Source organism: Trachypithecus francoisi, unplaced genomic scaffold (assembly GCF_009764315.1).
Source record: "Trachypithecus francoisi isolate TF-2019V2 unplaced genomic scaffold, Tfra_2.0 Lachesis_group7, whole genome shotgun sequence".
NCBI classification, from domain to species: domain Eukaryota; kingdom Metazoa; phylum Chordata; class Mammalia; order Primates; family Cercopithecidae; genus Trachypithecus; species Trachypithecus francoisi.
Window position 1 is genome coordinate 49,601,417 of NW_022681472.1, and position 21,024 is coordinate 49,622,440.

Below are 21,024 nucleotides of genomic sequence, written 5' to 3' on the forward strand. Positions count from 1 at the left end.
TATTTCTGTAGTACCCAGTCACTGTACTTTGAATCTTATATCCCTGATTTTACTGGTTTTCTAGAAACATTTGATGTCTCTTCATCATTTCATAATGAAACAAAACCTAGAGAGGTTCTTTATAAGCTGTTGTGTACTTTGTGTGCTCCTTAGAAATGTACAGGGCCCTAAAATACTTCTGTAGACCAGTATCTGTTATGGTAGATTTGTAAATGCTTGCTTCTCTGGCATTGCTGTCCTAACTACCTTTTCAGAAGGCTTTGCTGATTACCTACATTGAGGAACATTCAAAATGATCATTAACTCAGCACTTACAAGCGTGAAGCATGTATCTTTTTTATAAATAGTGACAAATATAAGCTGAGGGGAAATAAATGTAAGTCAAGGAGCAGTGAGCAGTGCAGCTTAATGGAAAATGCTCCAAATTGAGCAACAGAACCTGGATTCAAATTAGAATTTTGCCCATCACTTACAAACTTTGGTATCTTGAACAAAGTAATTTGCCATCATTGAGCTTCATTCTACATCTCTACAATGAAAATAATATCCTTTGCTTACCACTTGTTGTAAGGCTTAGTTTCATGTGTGTGTGTGTGTGTGTGTGTGTGAGAGAGAGAGAGAGAGAGAGAGATGGGGTCTCCCTCTTGTCACCCAGGTTGGAATGCAGTGGCACAATTTTAGCCCACTGTAACCTCCGTCTCCTAGGCTCAAGCAGTCCTCCACCTCAGCCTCCCAAGTAGCTGGAACAGCAGGTGTGCGCCACCACACCCAGCTAATTTTTTGTGGGTTTTTTTGTAGAGACAAGTGTTTACCATGTTGCCCAGGCTGGTCTTGAACTCCTGATCAAGAGATTCACCCACCTCGGCCTCCAAAAGTACTGGGATTACAGGTGTGAGCCACTACACCTGGCCAGGATTAGTTTCTTAAAATGTGATTTTAACGTTGAGTAAATATGAATGCTGGAATTTTTATTTTTAGTTTAAAATATCTGCCCCAAAGTATATTTTTATATTGCTAATAAATTAATAATATGATATTAAAACTCAGATTACTGATCTCAATAACTGACCAATGAAAATTCTGAGCCTGCCTTCTTCCTCAGCCACCCCCAGCTCCACCAGGAAGAGGCCCAGATAGAGGTCAGCGATACAGGTAAAACATAAAAGAAGAAAACACCCCTGTGGGAGACACAGTTCATGATAGAGGGTGGAGAGAACAGGAAGAGCGTAATATTGTCTCTGCGAGGGAGAGTTTTTTCATTTGCTCATTCATTCCAACAATGTTTCTACCTCTTCCCACTCCCAGCACCTCAGAAGGGTCTTATAATTAGTAGGAGAAACAGGTAAATTAACCAATAATGACAGCAATATGAAATGCGCTGCAGTCCCTGGGTGTGATGTAAGGAAAGCTCTTAACTGTACTTCTGGGTCATCAGGTCTTTGACCTCAGAGAAGCGGATTTGATCTAAGATTTTAAGATAAGCAAGCAAACAAACAAACAAATGCAACCAAAGCATGGAACAGTATGTGCTCAAAGACAAAGCAGCACATGGCAGTTTGGGACACTATGGGCAGTTTGAATACAGAGCACATGTACTGCTTATATTTTAAAAATTGTATAAGATGTTTTGTCATTTTAAGAAACTTCCCTTCTGGGGAGTGATTGCCCCTCCTGGGGCTCCCCAATTCTTCTAGACAGCAAAGGACTCAGGTGGGAGCATACCTTTGATACACGAACTATAGCCCTGAGCCACACCTCCTCTGTGGCCCTGAAACCCCAGGAGGCAATGTTCCTCTTCCTTAAATCATCCCAGGACCAGGTAACAGGCAACTAGGGACTACCTCTGTAGTTTACAGCACACTGAAATTATTCCAACGAGCCGATCCCAAACTGTTGACCCCGCCCTGCTTTACCATTTCCTCGGAAACTCCAGTAAGCGCCCAGGCTCTCCCCTGGCTCCTGGTGCTCCCGCCTCCTGACTGGCGCTTTCCCCTGTGGCTGTGCATGATGTACCATGCCATCTGTTTCTAGGACCTGTGAGTGTAAGAAACCTTTTCCTGTCTCCCCTTGTCATTCCTCACTCATCACTACATAAAAGAACACAGAGCAGTATGTTTGGAGGCTTTGGAGGGCGATGAGGTTGGAAAGGAAAACAGGAGTCACATCATTAAAGGTTTTTATGTTGGGCCACATCTCCATCACTTGCATGGAATGTTTAACCAAGTTGGAGATAAGTGCTCCTGCTCTCTGTTGCCTGGCTGCATGTTGTGGTTTGCAAGAAAATACATTGCCCCACTGCCCATAAGAGAGGCACCAAGGGTAGTAGTTGAGAGCACAGACACTGGAGCCAGACTGGCCTGTATTTAAGTCCTGGCTGCACCACTTACTGGCTGGGCAATTTGAGCAAGTCATGATTAAATTTTCTCATCTGTAAAAGAGATAAATAGTACCTGCCTCAAAGACGTATTGGGAAGATTAAATGAGTTATTGTGTACAGTGCTTAGAAGAGTGCCTGGCACGTAGTAAATGCTATGTGAATATATAAGCTGTGTAGTAGTAATAGTAGTAGTAGTTCTCATTAATATTTAGTGCAGAAAGAGAGACCCAGATTAGACCCACTAGAGACTACATTAAGACACTGTCTCCTTACTGAGTGTGCTAGAAGTAGCGGTAGACAAACTGCCTGCCACACAGTTGTCTGTGGGTTTTAAAAAATAACTGCTTCTGTTATTTTTATAATAATTATTGCTTCCATTGTAATTATTATCATTACAAGGAATACATGGCTGTGGCCCAAGGATGGATAAATAATCACAGATGATCAGTAGAATGAGGTCCAGGAAGAAATCCACAGGTGTGTGGATATGTATATGCACACACATGACAAGGGTAGCATGCAGTGCAGTAAGGGCAAGGTGTTTATCGATGTGCCATTGAATATCCCAGTGGAAAAAACGCATGCCCCTATGTCATACTTACACAAAAATCACTTTCAGGTAGATGCTAAATCTAAATGTGAAAGGGTAAATGGTAAAGTTTCTATAAGATAAAAGGGGAATATATTCATGACTTTCTTTTTTTTTTTTTTTTTTTTTATTATTTTTTTTTTATTTTTTTTGAGACGGAGTCTCGCTCTGTTGCCCGGGCTGGAGTGCTGTGGCCGGATCTCAGCTCGCTGCAAGCTCCGCCTCCCGGGTTTAGGCCATTCTCCTGCCTCAGCCTCCCGAGTAGCTGGGACTACAGGCGCCCGCCACCTTGCCCGGCTAATTTTTTGTATTTTTTTTTTTAGTAGAGACGGGGTTTCACCGTGTTAGACAGGATGGTCTCGATCTCCTGACCTCGTGATCCGCCCGTCTCGGCCTCCCAAAGTGCTGGGATTACAGGCTTGAGCCACCGCGCCCGGCCATTCATGACTTTCATGTAGGTCTTTTAGTTTTTTGTTTTGTTTTGAGACAGGGTCGCTCTCTGTTGCCCAGGTTTGAGTGCAGTGGCACAATCATAGCTCACTGTAGACTCGACCGCCCAGGCTCAAACGATCCTCGCACCTCAGTCTCCAGAGTAGTTGGGATTACAGACACATGCCTCCCTGCTTGGATACTTTTAAATTTTTTTGTAGAGACAGAGTCTCATTATGTTGCCCGGGCTGAACTCAGACTCCTGGCCTGAAGCGATCCTCCAGCCTCAGTCTCCCAAAGCACTAGGATTACACACCTGTGCGTGAGCCACTGCACCTAGCCTGCCAAGATTTCTTAAGATCCCAAAAAGGCTGGGCATGGTGGCTCATGCCTGTAATCCCAGCACCTTGGGAGGCGGAGGTGGGTGGATCACTTAATCTCAGGAGTTCAAGACCAGCCTGGGCAACATGGTGAAACCCTGTCTGTACCAAAAATACAAAAACTTAGCCAGGCATGGTGGCGTGTGCCTGTAGTCCCAGCTACTCAGGAGGGAGGATCACTTGAGCCCAGGGATGTGGAGGTTGTAGTGAACCGAGATCGCATCACTGAACTCCAGCCTGGGTGACAGAGTGAGACCCTGTCTGTCTCAAAATTAAGACCCAAAAAAGATGAACCATAAAATAAAAGATTTGTAAATTGGACTTTACAATTTGCATTAAATTATACTTTTATAAATTTATATGTGTAAATTTGGAATTTACATTAAAATCAGGAACACTGTACATCAGAAGATCCCATTATAAGAATGAAAAGGCAAACCTCGATAAGAGAAAAAAAAATTGCAAACAGATTGGACAAAGCACTCCTGTCCTGAATAAAGAACTCATCAAATCAATAAGGAAGACAGGCAACACGATAGAAAAATGAGCAAGACTTAAGCAGCCATCCCTCAAAAGAAGGTTTCCAAATGACCAGTAAAGACCTGTGAAAAGTGCTCAACCTTGTTAGTCATAAGAACGCAAAATAGTGCTCGCTTCGGCAGCACATATACTAAAATTGGAACGATACAGAGAAGATTAGCATGGCCCCTGCGCAAGGATGACACGCAAATTCGTGAAGCGTTCCATATTTAAAAAAAAAAGAAAAAAAGAAAAAAAAAAAAAAAAGAACGCAAAATAAAACCATGTGATACCACTACAAAACCAACAAAATGGCTAAAAGTTAAAAACTTAAAATACCATGTGTGGGCAAGAATGTGTGGAGCAGAAGAACTTTCATACCATTTACTATGTAAAGTGAGAGGATTTGCGTTAATCTGTAACTTTTGGTTGGACTATCCTGAATCTTAAAGACAGGAAGACCCGAAGCCTTTGCAGTTTGTATTTAACCAAACCCATGGCTGACAGCAGATGGCAGCGGAGCGCACAGTAAGCTTTTCAGGACCGGGCTGGGGCCCTTCTGACTGTAGCTCACAGGTAGGTGTGCTCACAGGACGGCAGAGGCAAGAGGAACGCCATTCTCCCTGTCCTCCACTTCACTCCTTGTCCGCCTCCTAACTTCTGTCGTCTCTCCCTTTACTGCACCAGAGTGCTGGGCAGCTCAGATGACTACAGTGCATTCTAAATCTAGTGCTGAGTTTTTAAAACCCAGGTTAGGGAATTGAATGCTAAAATTAGAGATGATATACTTTCATCCATCTCCTAGGGAATAGGGTCACAAAACAGGTCATGCTTCAGAAAAAATTTAAGAACGAATTATCTAATGATTCGAGAATCTTCCTTCATTTTAATGAAATACATATTACATTAAAATCTCTTTAAAAATCAAACTCTTATCAAAAGTATATAACACCCTTTTTCTATATACAATTTCCCCAATGGGACACTAGGTGCTAAGGATTTGGAGGTAGATAAGACCTCGCCTCTACTTTTGCAGAGCTTATAGTTAAACAGAAAAGACAGAACAACAAATTAATAAAAGCACAGTAAGTACTGTGTTCTTATCCTATTGCTGCTGTAACAAATTACCACAATTGAGTGACTTAAAGCAACATAAAAGTATTATCTTACAATTCTGGGTGGCAGAAGTCTGAAATGGGTTTCACTGCACTGAAATCAACTTGTCAGCCTGGCTGGGTTTCTTCTGGAGGCTCTAAGGAAGACCCCCTCTTTGATTTGCAAGGACTTCTGTGATTACATTGGTCCCACTGGATAATTCAGGATAATTTTCAGGATCTCAAGATCCTTAGCTTAATCACATTGGTGAAGTCCCCTTTGCTGTGTAAGGTAACGTATTTATAGGCTCTGGGGATTAGAATATGGATTTTTTTTTTTTTTTGGTGGGTGGGTGGGGGTGTGTGAGGGCGTTATTTTGCCTACTATAGAGCACTATCCATCTGTAGGGTACAAGAACATAAAACTAGCATACTTACGATAGTTTGGGTAGTCTGGAAAGGCCTGTGGAGGAGATACTTTAATGGAGACAAAGCAGAGCAGTAGCTAGCCAGGACTATAGGATGGTAATGAGGCTGAAATTTTCCAGAAAGAAGGAACAGCATGTGCAAAGGCCCTGATGTGGGGGTAGCCTTGTCTACCGAGGGTCTAGATTGACCATTTGACAGAATTGACTGGATTCAAAAAGGGATTTATTTAGAGTTAAGAATATAGTTTCAAAGTAAGAAAAAAACTAAGTGCCTTATTCCATTTAATTCAGGTTTTCAGTCTTCCCCATTACAGCAAACAGAACAAGATTTTGTCCTTTTTTTTTTTAGCTAGCTGAATGTTGTTCAATCCACTGAACAGTTCTCATTTTTTGGAGCCTCTCTCAAAGCCATCATTACACACAGTTTCAAAGGATTGTTACCTAGAAGGGCGACAGACCAAGCTCAGAACACAAAGCCAAAGTCAATGATCTAATCCTGTTTGGGAAAGGTCTGCTCCTTGCTGGGGTCAGCTATTATTCTGATCATGTTTTCATGTTGGCAGTTTTCTTTTGCAGCTGCTCTCATTGTGAGGAGTTAAGGGACAGCTGGTAGCAGACCAGGGCTTTAAAAAAAAGGTTTTAAAATGAATCATAGAGCTCTTTTTCCTCTTATGTCACTTATTGAGCTTTGAAACTCAAACCAGCTGATGGGAGATAATCGTGGCCAGTGTTTGCACGGCGCTTTGATTTTTGATATTTTAATAAGAATTTAGATGCCTTTCTATATATTTTTAGCTACCTTGTATCACATGAGCACAACAATGCCAGCTGCCAGGGAGACTCATTAAATTGACATTTTAAATATTTCTATAAATGACTAGAACACTTTAGCTTTAACTCGCAGAGGGTAAAAGGCTATAAGATTTTACGTCCAAGAGTATCTGTCCTGTAATCTAAACAAAATGGAACTCCAAACCCATTCCTCTTATTCTGTCTACTCTCCTTGGTTATAAAACTGCAGGAAGAGCCATCATTTAATCACTTTTTTTTTCTGTATGCTAAGGAAGAAGAGGCACAGTAGAATTAGAGCTAAGAGCAAAGACTTTGAATTCTGACAGGCCTGGCTTTGAATTCCCAACTTCTCTATTTCCTTTGCATATGATCATAAGCAAACTCTCCCACCTCTATGAGTCTCTTTTTTTGTTGTTGTTTTTGTTTGTTTGTTTGTTTTGAGATAGGGTCTCACTCTGTTGCCCAGGCTGGAGTACAGTGGTGCGATCTCAACTCCCTGCAACCTCCGCCTCCCGGGTTCAAGCAATTCTCCCACCTCAGCCTCTCGAGTAGCGGGGATTAACGGGCATGCGCCACCATACCTAGCTAATTTTTTGTGTTTTTAATAGAGATGGGGTTTTACCATGTTGGCCAGGCTGGTCTCGAACTCCTGACTGCAAATGATCCACCCACGTTGGCCTTCCACAGTGCTGGGATCATAGGCATGAGCCACCGCACCCAGCCTATGAGCCTCTTCTTTATCTGTCAACCTGGATAATATCTGCTTCAAAAGGGTTGTCATAAGGATTGAGGGAGATAATAGAAGTACAGTTGTTAGCACAGTGCCTGGAATAGGTCAGCATACAATGAATACAGTACGTCATTTTGACTGAATTATTATTTTGACAGCCACAAAGCAAATTCATGTGACATATTTACTTATTTGACCGCTTCTGTGGTATGCCTGAGGGGAGTATAGGTACGACATTCCAGAGAAGGAGAGCTGGCGCAAGGACAGTGCTCCAGAAAAAACAGTAACAGTTTCAACTGACCACAGGCTCAATATGGAACAACACTGGGATGAGATTGTTAATGTAATTTAAGGCCACGTTAATTGAGTGTCCAAAATAAAGGAGGAAATGGCCCTATTGGGTGCTATTCACACCTTATTCATGGTATTGTTTCTGGTTCTGAACGTGTCTGGGTCTCAGTACTTTGATAACTGGATTTTATTGGGAGGGTGGTGATCAGGATGGTGAAGGATGCTGAGATGCCCATGCATAATAGAAAGAACTGGAGAAAAAATGAACCAGAACCATGATGGTGTTCTTCAAATATTTGTCCCATAGAAGAAGGAGCTGATATCCATATAGCTCCCAGGTGCAGAACTAGGCTCAATAAATGAAAGCTATGAAATGGTGAATTTCAGCTCAAGAGGGAAGAATTTTTAGATAATTTAGAGCTGCTCAAATAATAGTGGCTTCCTGACATTTACATCCTTCTGCATATGCATTATGGAAATGAGACAGGGATGCTGAAAGGAGTTACCTCTCTTGAGGGAAGCATAGACCACATGGATTGCACCATCTTTTCCCAATTGACCATTTGAGTGTACACATAAAGCCTTCCCATACAAAATTACAACATCGAAGGAGGCTGCCTATTTGGCCTCCTGTGATGGTGAGCTCTGAGAACTGAAATAAGAAACCTTAAAGCTAACTGCCTTACAGGCAGAATAACCGGATCATAATAGACTCATTTATATAGTTGTACTATCTTGGGAAGTATAACTTATTCCATAATGATGTGTTCAGTAAGTCATTAAGTAACAAGCATTGTCATTCAGGTCTTGAGGGACTCTGTAAGTAAGTGGGTTAGAAAAGAATCTGAAATGATGGGGATAAAGTGAAAGCTGTGTGACTCAATTCTTCCTCCCAAAAGAAATGGGCTCCAAAGTTAGATATATATTTAATTGGGTAGTGGAAAGTACACTGAACTGGAAGTTCAAAAGTTTAGGTTTTAGTCTTATCTCTATTGATAACTAGACATTGGCTAAATCAGTTATGCTTTCTAGGCTTCTGTTTCATTTATAAGTCCAATGATCTCTAAGTCCTCTTCTTTCTCTAATGTCATGATCTGCAATTGATAATGTTCTACATGTAAAATGCTGGATGAAGATGACTCATGTTCATTAGAGCCCACTTGTTCTTGGACAGGTCATTTATCCTAAAATTTAGTTTTGTGTATTTTTATTTTTATTTATTATTATTTTTTGAGATGGAGTATCGCTCTTGTTGCCCAGGCTGCAGTGCAATGGCACAATCTCAGCTCACTGCAACCTCTGCCTCCCAGGCTCAAGCAATTCTCCTGCCTCAGCCTCCCAAGTAGCTGAGATTACAGGTGCATGCCACCACACCCAGCTAATTTTTTGTATTTTTAGTAGAGACAAGGTTTCACCATATTGACCAGGCTGGTCTCAAACTCCTGACCTCAGGTATCCGCCCACCTCAGCCTCCCAGAGTGCTGGGATTACAGACATGAGCCACCACGCCCAGCCAGTTTTATATATTTTTAAATGGCAGATAATAATCTTGAGAAGGTGAGCATGGCAGAATTTATAAAAAGTACAGCAGTTTAAACTCAGACAACATATGCGAAAAAATTGTTATGACCTTGCCATTTAAACATGACTCATAGTATGAATTATGCTGCAGCGAAGCCCTGAATTATTACCTCAAAATAAATCAACCTGTAGGAGGATATTGATAGTTGCCTGTGGAATATCCATTCTCCCCTTCTTCATTTTATTTTATTTTATTTTTTAAAAAAGAGACAGAGTCTCACTCTGTCATCCAGGCTGGAGTGCAGTGGTGTAATCATAGCTCGCTGCAGCTGCAGCCTACCAGGCTCAGCCTGGGCGGTTGGCAAGTGATCCTCCTGCCTCAGCCTCCTGAGTAGCTGGGACTACAGGCATGTGCCACCACGCCTGCCTAATTTTGGTATTTGTTCTTTCTTTCTGGTTGTTTTTGGTTTTTTTTTTTTTTGGTATTTTTTGCCTAATTTTTTGCCTGCCTAATTTTTGTATTTTTTGTAGAGATGAGGATCCCACTGTGTGGTCCAGGCTGGTCTTGAACCCCTGTGCTCAAGCAATCTTCCCGCCTCAGCTCCCAAAGTGTTGGGATTACAGGCATGAGCCACGGTGCCTGGCTCCCCTTCTTTTTTTTTTTTTTTTTTTTTTTACTATGGAACACTGGTTTCATTTGGGATGGAATCTTCTTAGTTTCCATTGTGGCTAAGAAGCCCTGTTCCATAGTGGCCAATGAGAGGCAAGAAGTCTGCTGATGGGTCATCTGAGAAGGCTATTGACTTCCTCATAAAAAGGAATAAATGGCCGGGCATGGTGGCTCACGCCTGTAATCCCAGCACTTTGGGAGGCCGAGGCGGGCGGATCACGAGGTCAGAAGATCGAGACCATCTTGGCTAACACGGTGAAACCCCGTCTCTACTAAAAATACAAAAAAATTAGCCGGGCGTGGCGGCGGGTGCCTGTGGTCCCAGCTACTTGGGAGGCTGAGGCAGGAGAATGGCATGAGCCCAGGAGGCGGAGCTTGCAGTAAGCTGAGATCACGCCACTGCACTCCAACCTGGGCGACAGAGCGAGACTCTGTCTCAAAAAAAAAAAGGAATAAATATGCTGGTACACACTTTTTGCCCTTCTTCTGTCTTCCTGCCTGGAATGTGTTCATGATGCCTGGAGATGCAGGAGCGTGAGTTTGTACAGCAGGCAGGTAGAGAAGCTGGGTCTTTGACCACTATCTTGAGCAGCTGTGCCAGCCCCAGGCTGCATCCACTTCTTGTTACTGGGAAGGACAAAGCCCTATTTACAGACAGGTCTCTATTCCATGCAGCTTAATGCAATCCTGACTCATAAAGTACCTCCAAACCACTGCCCCCCAGTTGTTCCATGTCAGGTACACCATAGTATGAACTTACTTCACTTGATATCCTTCAGAAGGTCCTACCTCTTAAAAGAACATGTAGCTACATGCTATGAAGTGTTTTCGGAGAAGACACCACCACCATCACCACCATCATCATCATCATCACCCTCAACAACAACAAGAGCAACAAACAAGTAGTAAATATTTACCATGTGTCTTAAGGAACTTTTGATTAATTGACTGACTTCAAGCAGCACTGCTTAATTCGGGAACACTTATCGAGAGAAAAGAAGCCAGGACAATGGCTCACGCTTGTAATCCCAACACTTTGGGAGGCCAAGGTGGGTGGATTGCTTGAGGTCAAGAGTTCAAGACCAGGCTGACCAACATCCAGCTACTGGGGGTGCTGAGGCAGGAGAATCGCTTGAACCTGGGAGGCAGAGGTTGCAGTGAGCTGAGATCACACGACAGCATTCCAGCTTGGGTGACAGAGCAAGACCCTGTCTCAAAAAAAAAAAAGAAGTATTAACTCACTTTCTTGAATAGCCCTTTTAAGATTATACCTATATGTTGGGCCATAAAACTGTATTTAACTGCTAAGAAGGCAAACAAAAGTATCGTTAGTCAAGTGGTTAGTTCATTTTCATTATAGCATTTCATGTTATATTTATGTTAACACTAGTTGTTTTTATGGTTATTCATTTTATAGGATATTGGAGTCTCTTGTAACATTATGTGTATATTACATTTATGCCTATTTTATAGAAATTAAGAAATAATTTTACAATTTGAGGTAATTATATAAGTTAATACTTTGCTTTTATGATATGCAATTGGTTCTATTTATGGCTTATGTGATGCTGAGTTATTGGTCAGGATGCCACTCTGTTATAACCATTGTCCCAGGGGGAAAATAGACTCTTCTTTGTAGTAGTACACCTGTCGCAGTTTCCAGGAATGCCTGTTATAACCATTGTCCCAGGGGGAAAATAGACTCTTCTTTGTAGTAGTACACCTGTCGCAGTTTCCAGGAATGCCTGCACTCCATTCAAGGGCAGAAATAGGCATAGTTTTCTTCTTCCTGTAAGGATTTGTCACCGTATGTCCCAGATGGACAGAAAAACTACTTCCTTGAGCTCTGTCACTCAAGTCTTTCTTCAAAAATCAGGAGATTTCCTTTATCGGTGCTTTGTGTGTGTGTGTGTGTGTGTGTGTGTGTGTGTGTGTGTGTGTATCTTTTCACTAATGAGCCGTGTTCACTTCCCAAGCACTAACACTTGCTACAGCACCTCCACTCCTGCTCACTGGGTCTACTCCTCTAACTCTCTCTAAGCATGGCCATATCCCTCAAATGCCGCCAGGGGCCTCTTCTCCCTGTGATCACGGACGCTTAGAGCTGGTTGGCTTCTCAATTGCTCTCTGGTTCCCACAAGAAATGCAGTCTCACCAAGCATTCTGTGATTTTTTTTTTAACTTTCTGAGGATTCAAGAGGCCCCATTATGAAACAGCACAACATCTCCTCTCTCCCTTTCTTCCTCTCTCTCTTTTTCTCTCCCCTTCTCTCCATGGTATTTTTTATATATAGTGGATGAAAATATATGCATATATATAATAATATATAAATAAGTATATAAAAATTTATATAAAAGCATAAATATATAAATATAATAATACATAATAAATATATTAAAATTTATATAAATGTATAAATATACATATAAATATATTTTTTTTTCATCCACTGTTCCTGGCTCGTAACTCCCATAGCCCTTGTTACAGTATTTTGTTATAATCTTGGGGGGCACTTTAGGCCTCAGAATCAGGCTTTAGAAAATAGAATCTTTCGGCCGGGCGCGGTGGCTCAAGCCTGTAATCCCAGCACTTTGGGAGGCCGAGACGGGCGGATCACGAGGTCAGGAGATCGAGACCATCCTGGCTAACACGGTGAAACCCCGTCTCTACTAAAAATACAAAAAACTAGCCGGGCAAGGTGGCGGTCGCCTGAGGCTGAGGCAGGAGAATGGTGTAAACCCGGGAGGCGGAGCTTGCAGTGAGCTGAGATCAGGCCACTGCACTCCAGCCTGGGAGACAGAGCCAGACTCCATCTCAAAAAAAAAAAAAAAAAAAAAAAAAAAAGAAACCTCGTCTCTACTAAAATAATACAAAAAACTAGCTGGGCGAGGTGGCGGGCGCCTGTAGTCCCAGCTACTCGGGAGGCTGAGGCAGGAGAATGGCGTAAACCCGGGAGGCGGAGCTTGCAGTCAGTCGAAATCCGGCCACTGCACTCCAGCCTAGGCGACAGAGCGAGACTCCCGTCTCAAAAAAAAAAGAAAATAGAATCTTTCTCTGACCTTCCCCCACCCTTCTTTCTCTCCCCAAGACAGGAATCTTCCCCTACTTTTCTGTTTTGGAGCTGACCATAAATTCCCTGAGCTACCTTGTGTGATTGTAGGCCATAAGACTCCCATTTCAGAAGGGGTCCTGCCCCATAACCTGGAGGACAGGGTTTGCTGGGTCTCCCCACTCAGTCTATGAGCATAAGATCATATCCTTTTGTCCAAACACATTTCTACATGGTTGTCAATCATGTCTATCCAAGGACGTCTCCATAAAAAGCCCAAGAGGACAGCATTTGGGGAATTTCCGAATGGCTGAGCACATGAGATAACTGGAGGGTGGAGTGCCTGTGGAAGCCCTGCGCCCCTCCCCCCATACCTCACTCTACATATCTGTATCCTTTGCAATATCCTTTATAACAAACGGTCAGTGGGTTTCCCTGAGTTCTGTGAGCCACCCTAGCGAATTAACCCAACCTAAAGAGTGGTTGTAGCAATCCCAAATTGAAGCAGGTCTGTCAGGACTTCTGGAGGCCCTGACATGTGACTGGTATCTGGGAGCCGGGGTGACTGAGCCTTCAACCTGTGGGATCTGACACTATCTCCAGACAGATAGTGTCAAAATTGAACTGTAGCGCCAGGTTGGTGTCCGCTGCAGAACTGATTGCTTGTTGGGGAGAAACTCCCAGACATTTGATCACAGAAATCTTGTGTGTTGATTGTTGTAAGAGAATAGGAAAAAGCACGCTGAGTATCATTTTATCCACACTTAGACCCTCCCTCTGGGTTCACCCAGGAGCTTCTTATAATATAACAAGCCAAGCCCAGCTTCTGTAGACTGTTTTTACCTCAGGCAGGATGGTATTTTCCTAACAGGGGCCAAGCTCTCCCTGGCAGGAATTCTTGTTATAATCGTCATACACAAAAGGCATTTGCCCACGTATTTCCATGAATAATCCAAGAAAGTTCTGCCTTCACACAATCATGTCATGATCTCGTGTTTTGATTTTAGAAGTGACAGTACAGTGAGGGTCTGGACCTTCCTCAGCTTGTGATGATCATGGACACGAACAGAGTAAATCCAGGTGAAGCCAGGTCCTTGAGACCCACAGCACATCTGGGATATTCACTCCTGTTACACTCAAATGTTCAGTGCTTCCACTTTCACACACACCACATGGGGAGCATAGAAAGCACCCAGCACTAAAATCATTTCCAGTTTTAAAATCACTGTGCCAAGTAAGAGGAGACAACCCATGTGAGTGGCCCAGGCCTTTCTTGGAGCCCCCTGAAGTTTAAGTTATCTTAGAAAAGGCCCAGGGAAGACAGGGGGCCTGGAGAATGAAAGAATGGCCAGGTTAACAAGCACATGTGAGTACAAGGTGTGCATTTAGCTCAGCTGAGGAAGCAAGAGATTAAAACAGACATGGAACTTGTCGAACATTTTGCCAACAATTGGACAAATGATTTCTATTACAATGGACATTTTGATTCTCTTTTGACGAAAAATAACAGCTGTTGATGGTTTAATATTACTAATATAACAGGACTATTTTTTCTGTCATTTACAGTCAAATGAAAGCCATTCGCCAATCTTCCAATCTATTGAGAATACCCTGTCGTGTAATATCCAAATGAAATGGTGAGTATCCAGTTCCCAAACCAAATGTTATGAGAAGCCTTGCCTCCTTCCAGGGTTCTCAGGATTCCTGGGAGGGTGTGCATGAGTGCATTCATGTGCTTGTGTGCATGTGCATGTGTGTGTGTGCATGTGCTTGTTAGCCTGTGTGTGTGGTGGACGTCACAGCAGAGGAGCAGAGTGTGCAGAAGGCCTGGTGGCTTCTGTTCTTCAAGTAATCTCTCTCTCTGAAAGGTTCTGCTGAATTCCCGTTTCTCATCTTGCCCTGCAGCTATTGTTCTTACTTCTACCACTTCACCTCACTGGGTGAATCCCCTACAGGTTTCCCTTTCCTTCATTCTCCAAAGCACCATTAACATTAGACAATTGCATATTTTAACCTTTGCTGAAAGTCAGGGGTGATGGAGAGGGGCACTGCTTGGAAAACAACTTCAAGCTGTACATCAGGTCTTGCCATCCTCCAAGTCCTTTAGTCAACTCTCCAGCACAGGAAATTTACATTACTATCCATCCTTTTAGGGCCTGGCCTGCTGCTGTGCTCCTAGGGCCAACTTTCCTCTCTACCCTCATTCCTCTGTATCATCTTCTTGGAGTCCCCAGGGTTCCTGTACCTTTCTCCTTCGCCAGCAGAGACTCAGAAACTCTCTATACAGAAGAAGGAGCTCAGCAAGAACAGCCTGATTGGGAACTGGGGCTAGAGGTCTTATCTCAAAGTCTGCTTTGCTTTGAAGCACATTGTTTTTACTTAGATTGTATGCTACTTGGATTGGGTAGGGGCTCCAATGGAGGCTACAGGAAAGAGCTAAAGTCACTTCCATTGATACAGCCACCTCTCATTTTAGCACTGCAACTCCACCATCTCTCTACTTACAGTACAATTTAGTTATCTGCCAGAATCCGCTTTTTCCAGAATATGCCTTGGAGAGATCACCTTCTATAATCAAAAGACCCCTCTAGGTATTTCTCAAGCAAAAGAGCAGACTTGTTTATTCCACCTTCCAGAATGTGAAAGCAACTTCAGACATTTCTTTTTAAAATAGCAATTGGGCCGGGTGTGGTAGCTTACGCCTGTAATCCCAGCACTTTGGGAGGCCAAGGCAGGCAGATTACTTGAGGTCAGGAGTTTGAGACCAGCCTGGCCAACATGGTGAAACCCCGTCTCTACTAACAATACAAAAATTAGCTGAGTGTGGTGGCAGGCACCTGTAATCCCAGCTACTCTGGAGGCTGAGGCCAGAGAATAGCTTGAACCTGGGAGGCAGAGGTTGCAGTGAGCCAAGATTGCGCCACTGCACTCCAGCCTGGGCGACAGAGTGAAACTCCATCTCAAAAAATACATAAATAAAAAATTTAAAAATTCTCCCAGCACTTTGGGAGGCTGAGGCGGGTGGATCACGAGGTCAGGAGATCAAGACCATCTTGGCTAACGTGGTGAAACCCCATCTCTACTAAAAATACAAAAAAATTAGCCTGGCATGGTGGCAGGCACCTGTAGTCCCAGCTAATCGGGAGGCTGAGGCAGGAGAATGGTATGAACCCAGGAGGTGGAGCTTGCAGTGAGCCGAGATCGCACCACTGCACTCTAGCCTGGGTGACAGAGTGAGACTCTGTCTCAAAAAATACATACATAAATAAATAATTTTTTAAAAATTAAGCATAATAAAATAGCACTTGATTCATTTCTGTAAAACTTGTAAAATATATGAGACAAAGTAGCACACATAAGAAGCCATATTTGTTCATTTCTTCCTGGCAATACAATTTCATAAAGTCCCTGACTCTGTGGGACACGCAGCTCTCTGGAAAGATGCTTTGAAGACAAAACAGGAGACAGCACATAGGCCCCCCATGTCTCTTGCCTGAGTCACTACACTCCTTAAAAGATAAATAACCTGGTCCTTGCCTTGTCCTACACATAAGATAACGACAGATGGGGTTAGTGATTATGCCTCTGTAATTTATAACCAGATGTACTCTTACACCCAAACCGTGATGTGATTCTGCTTTAATGTAACTTCTGAGGAAGTTTGATGTGATTTTGCAGGTATTGAACCCCCACCACCTATATATAAGCAGTGGGATGAAAAACTGTGCCAGAGCCGAGAGACTGCTCCCAGGCTCCAGGCCTTGGTCCGTAGTCCCCAGGAAGACTTCTAAATAAAGCTAGCTTTAATTCTTTAAAAGCCTATGCTTGGGTGGGCACGGTGGCTCATGCCTGTAATCCCAGCACTTTGAGAGGCCGAGGTGGGCGAATTGCTTGAGCTCAGGAGTTCGAGACCTGCCTGGGCAACACGGTGAAACCCCATCTCTACTAAAAATACAAAAATTAGCCAGGCGTGTTGGCACGCACCTGTAGTCCCAGCTACTCAGGAGGCTGAGGCAGGAGAATTGCTTGAACCCTGGAGGCAGAGGTTGCAGTGAGTCGAGATCGCGCCACTGCACTCCAGCCTGGCAACAGAGGGAGACTCCATCTCAGAAAAACAAGCCTGACGCTTTTTCTTTAGTCAACAAATGAAAGTGTTCAGTCTTCACTCTGTTTTTAGGATGTTGTCAAGTTTTACAATGGGAAAGAAGTCCCAAAATCATAGAATTTAGGTGACCTTAGCAATCGTAGCTTACCTCGCTCATTTGTGGTTCAGAAAGCTGAAGCCCAAAGCAGTTTTGTGGTAGGTCCAAGGTCGCTGGCAAGCCCCTCAGTGGAGAGCTAGCACTCAAGTCTCCTCAGGACAGCCATAGCCAGGCTGAGAATAGTTTAATAGAGAAATGATCTAATTTAGCTGTTTTACCTGGCTTGTCAAGTACGAGTGTGGCACAGAATTCTTAGAAACAGGACTTAAAAGTTTAAAGCATATACAAATGATATGCTTAGGCATGCAAAAATATGTGCATACATATTAGTTTTACTGGTGAAACCTATCTGCCAATAGAGAAATTTATGTGTGCTGTCAAAAAACAGCACTTCCTTTAGTGCAGCTCACATTGCAATTCAAATTGTTACAGAAAAATGTGAGTAAAATCTGCAAATAAAAAATGTGAGTCCTGGAGTCCCACCCGGACTTCAGTGTTTTTTGTTATTTGTTTTGTTTTGTTTGAAATAGGGTCTTGCGCTGTTGCCCATGCCCAGGATCGAGTGCAGTGGTACAATCACAGCTCACTGCAGCCTTGACCTCCCAGGATCAAGTGATCCTCCCACCTCAGCCTCCCAGGTAGCTGGGACTTACAGGTGTGTGCTGCTGTGCCTGGACAGACTTCAATGCTGAGCCTATTTTTTTCTCCTGAATAATTGCCTATAGGCAAGGTCACTTGGTGATGTATAACCCTTAGGGCTCTGCTCTCTGTCCCTAAAGCACACTTAAATATTTTTTTTATTATAAAAAGAGTGTATATTCACTTCATTGTAGAAATTTTGAAAACTACAGAAAACATAAAGAAAAGAAAACAAAAACTACCTGTAATTCCATCATTAGAGATAATCACAGATTACATTTTGGTTTTAGCGTATTTCCCTAAGACATTTTTCTTTGCATTACAAATAACATATATCATATTTGTACTTTTTTCCATAAGGGTGTTACCATGTATACTATACACATTATTTTGTAGCCTGCTCTTTTAAGTACCACAGCATAAGTATATCTCCCTGTAATTAAATATTCTTCAGAAATGGGTTTCAAAGATACTATTATTTTAAAAAATGGTTTCTTCCTAAAGAAGTACACACTAGGGCTAAGTTGATTCACTGAGCCCTTGAACTACTCATGATGACCTTTGAGAGATCACTCCAGGTCAAGCCCAAGCCCTCTTTAACATGGCTTCATGACCTGCTTCCCGGGCTGCTTTACTCCGCATTGTTCCATCCATGCTCAAACCCTAAATGCCACAGATACCAGAATGAATTCCTGGAATAAAGCAGTCAGTCATTCAGCCAGTCCGTGTGTCTGTCTGCCCTCCTTCCTTCCCTCTCTCCTTGAGGTCTGAAAACCTGCCCTGGTCTCTCTCTGGAAAGCTCTCTCTTATTGCAGCTGCCTTACTCCTTACTCATCTTTTAGCTGTTAGTCTGCACTTCCCTCCTCGGGAAGCTTTCCCATATCCCTCGTGACCAGGTCAGGTGTCCCTTTCGTAGGTCCCCACAGACTCCTCACTTCGCTATTCGTAGCAGACACAGAAGGCAGACAAGAAAACTTGTTAGGACAGGGACCATAACTGCCTGGTGTGTTCACAAAGTTGTATCCCCAGTACGGACAACAGTATGTGGCACATATTATATGTTTATTTATTGGCTTATTTTTTATGTTATGTATTTCCCCATGAGAATAAAAGCACTATGAGTAGGGGTCTTGTCTGTCTTATTAGCTACTGAATCTAACACCAGTACCTAGAATTCTGTTGACACCTTAAAGTATACTATCAGTATTAGTCTGTTCTCACACTGCTATAAAGAAATACCTGAGACTGGGTAATTTATAAAGAAAAGAGATTTAATTGGCTCTTGGTTCTACAGGCTGTACAAGAAGCATGATACTGGCATCTGCTTGGCTTCCAGGAGGCCTCCGGTAACTTACAATCACAGTGGAAGGGAAAGAGGAAGCAGGAGGCCAGAGTAGGAGCAAGAGGGAAGAAGGAAGGTGCTACACTCTTTTAAACAACCAGATTTCGTGAGAACTCACTCACTGTCACTAGAACAGTACCAAGAGGATGGTGCTAAATGATTCATGAGAAACCACTCCCATGATCCAATCACCTCCCACCAGGCCTCACTTCCCACACTGGGGATTACAGTTCTATGTAAAATTTGGGTGGTGACACAGATTGAAACCATATCACTATTCCATATTTTTTTTCTGTTTGTGGCTGTACATATATATATGTGTGTGTATGTATTGTTTTTCATAGAAATGAGATAACTTTGCATATGCTTTTTGTAACCTGCTTTTTTCACTCATCTATATATTGTAAATATTATTTCATGTTAGTAAAGTCTTCTATAAACATTTTTTTAATCCATCTTCCATTGTTGGACCTTTAAATTATTTTTTGTCATAAACTTTAAAATAAATTCTAACCGTGTAGAAGAAACATCAGTACAGCCTATGAGCAGAAGGGAGCCTTTCTATTTGATGCATACACATGTGAGGATTACAAGGTGGCACAAGAGAGCTTTCCTTGCCCCTAGTCTTCTTGGTGTTCTGGAACCCGCCCACTCAGATGGGGTCTGGAAGTAGGTCTGACCTGGCCTCCTTTCTTCCTCTTCTACCTTCTAGCTTTTTACTGCTCAGCTTGTAAGATGCTCAATTTCCTCTGGTTTGTCCTGAAATGGAGCTGGGGAAGGGATAACGAAAAGTGGCCTTTACCTCCTTCCCGCCAATGGTTCAGCCTCAGAGAGGAGTGATTAGATGTTTCTTCTCTATTGTGTGTCCAGCCACACAATTTTTACAGAGCAGTAGCCCCAAACATCTGTCCTTGCTTGTTTGGGAAATGATACTTCATTCAATTTGCAAGCATTCAAAGAGCTTTTCTTTTCTAATCAAACTGCTGCGAACCACCATTTAGCTAAAGCTTTGCATCTATTTTCAATTATATTTTTAGGAGAACATTCTAGAAGAGTAAGTTCTGGCTTAAAGGTTATATGCCTTTTTATTTCTTTATTTTGTTTTAATGAGAACAATTTTACTTTTTATTTTTTAATTGTGTGTGTACACAGTAGGTGTATATGTTTATGGGGTACATGAGATGTTTTAACACAGGCATGCAATGTGAAATAAGCACAGCGTGGAGAATGGGGCATCCATCCCCCAAGCATTTATTCCTTGAGTTATTAACAGTCCAATTATACTCTTTAAGTTATTTTAAAATGTACAATTAAGCTATTATTGACTACAATCACCCTACTGCGCTATCTAATAGTAGGTCTTATTCATTCTTTCTAACTATTTTTTTGCACCTATTAACCATCCCCAACTCATTTCCAGCCCCCACTCCCCTTCCCGGCCTCTAGTAACAATCCTGCTACTCTCTAGTCCATGAATTTAATTGCTCCGATTTTTAGATCCCACAAATAAGTGAGAACATGTGGTATTTGTCTTTCTGTGCCTGGCTTATTTCATTTAACATAACGATCTTCAGTTCCATCTATGTCGTTGCAAATGACTGCATCTCATTCTTTTTTGTGGCTGCATAGTACTCCATTGTGTATATGTGCCACATTTTCTCTATCCATTCTTCTGTCAGTGGACACTTAGTTTGCTTCCAAATCTTAACTATTGTAAACAGTGCTGTAACAAACATAGTAGTACAGATATCTCACCAATATACTGATATTCTTTCTTTTGAGTATATACCCAGCAGTAGGATTGCTGGATCATAATGGTAGCTCAACTTTTAGTTTTCTGAGGAACTTCCAAATAGTTCCTCATAGTAGTTGTACAAATTTACATTTCCACTAAGAATGTACAGGGATTCCTTTTCTCCACATCCTCACCAGCATTTGTTACTGCCTATCTTTTGGATAAAAGCCGTTTTA

General features: G+C 42.4%; 1 protein-coding gene and 1 non-coding gene across 3 annotated transcripts in view; both read left to right on the forward strand.

Annotated features, from left to right (window-relative positions):
- Positions 1–21,024, forward strand: part of TMEM67 (transmembrane protein 67) — a 98,160-nt gene that overhangs the window by 72,137 nt on the left and 4,999 nt on the right. For both annotated transcript variants that reach the window (XR_004435239.1, XR_004435238.1), the window contains exon 29: positions 14,437–14,507. The gene's annotated coding sequence lies outside the window, so the exon portion shown is untranslated. The remainder of the gene's footprint in view (positions 1–14,436; positions 14,508–21,024) is intronic.
- Positions 4,422–4,528, forward strand: LOC117079741. Its single transcript, XR_004435582.1, has one exon. It is a non-coding gene; the product is annotated as a U6 spliceosomal RNA (small nuclear RNA).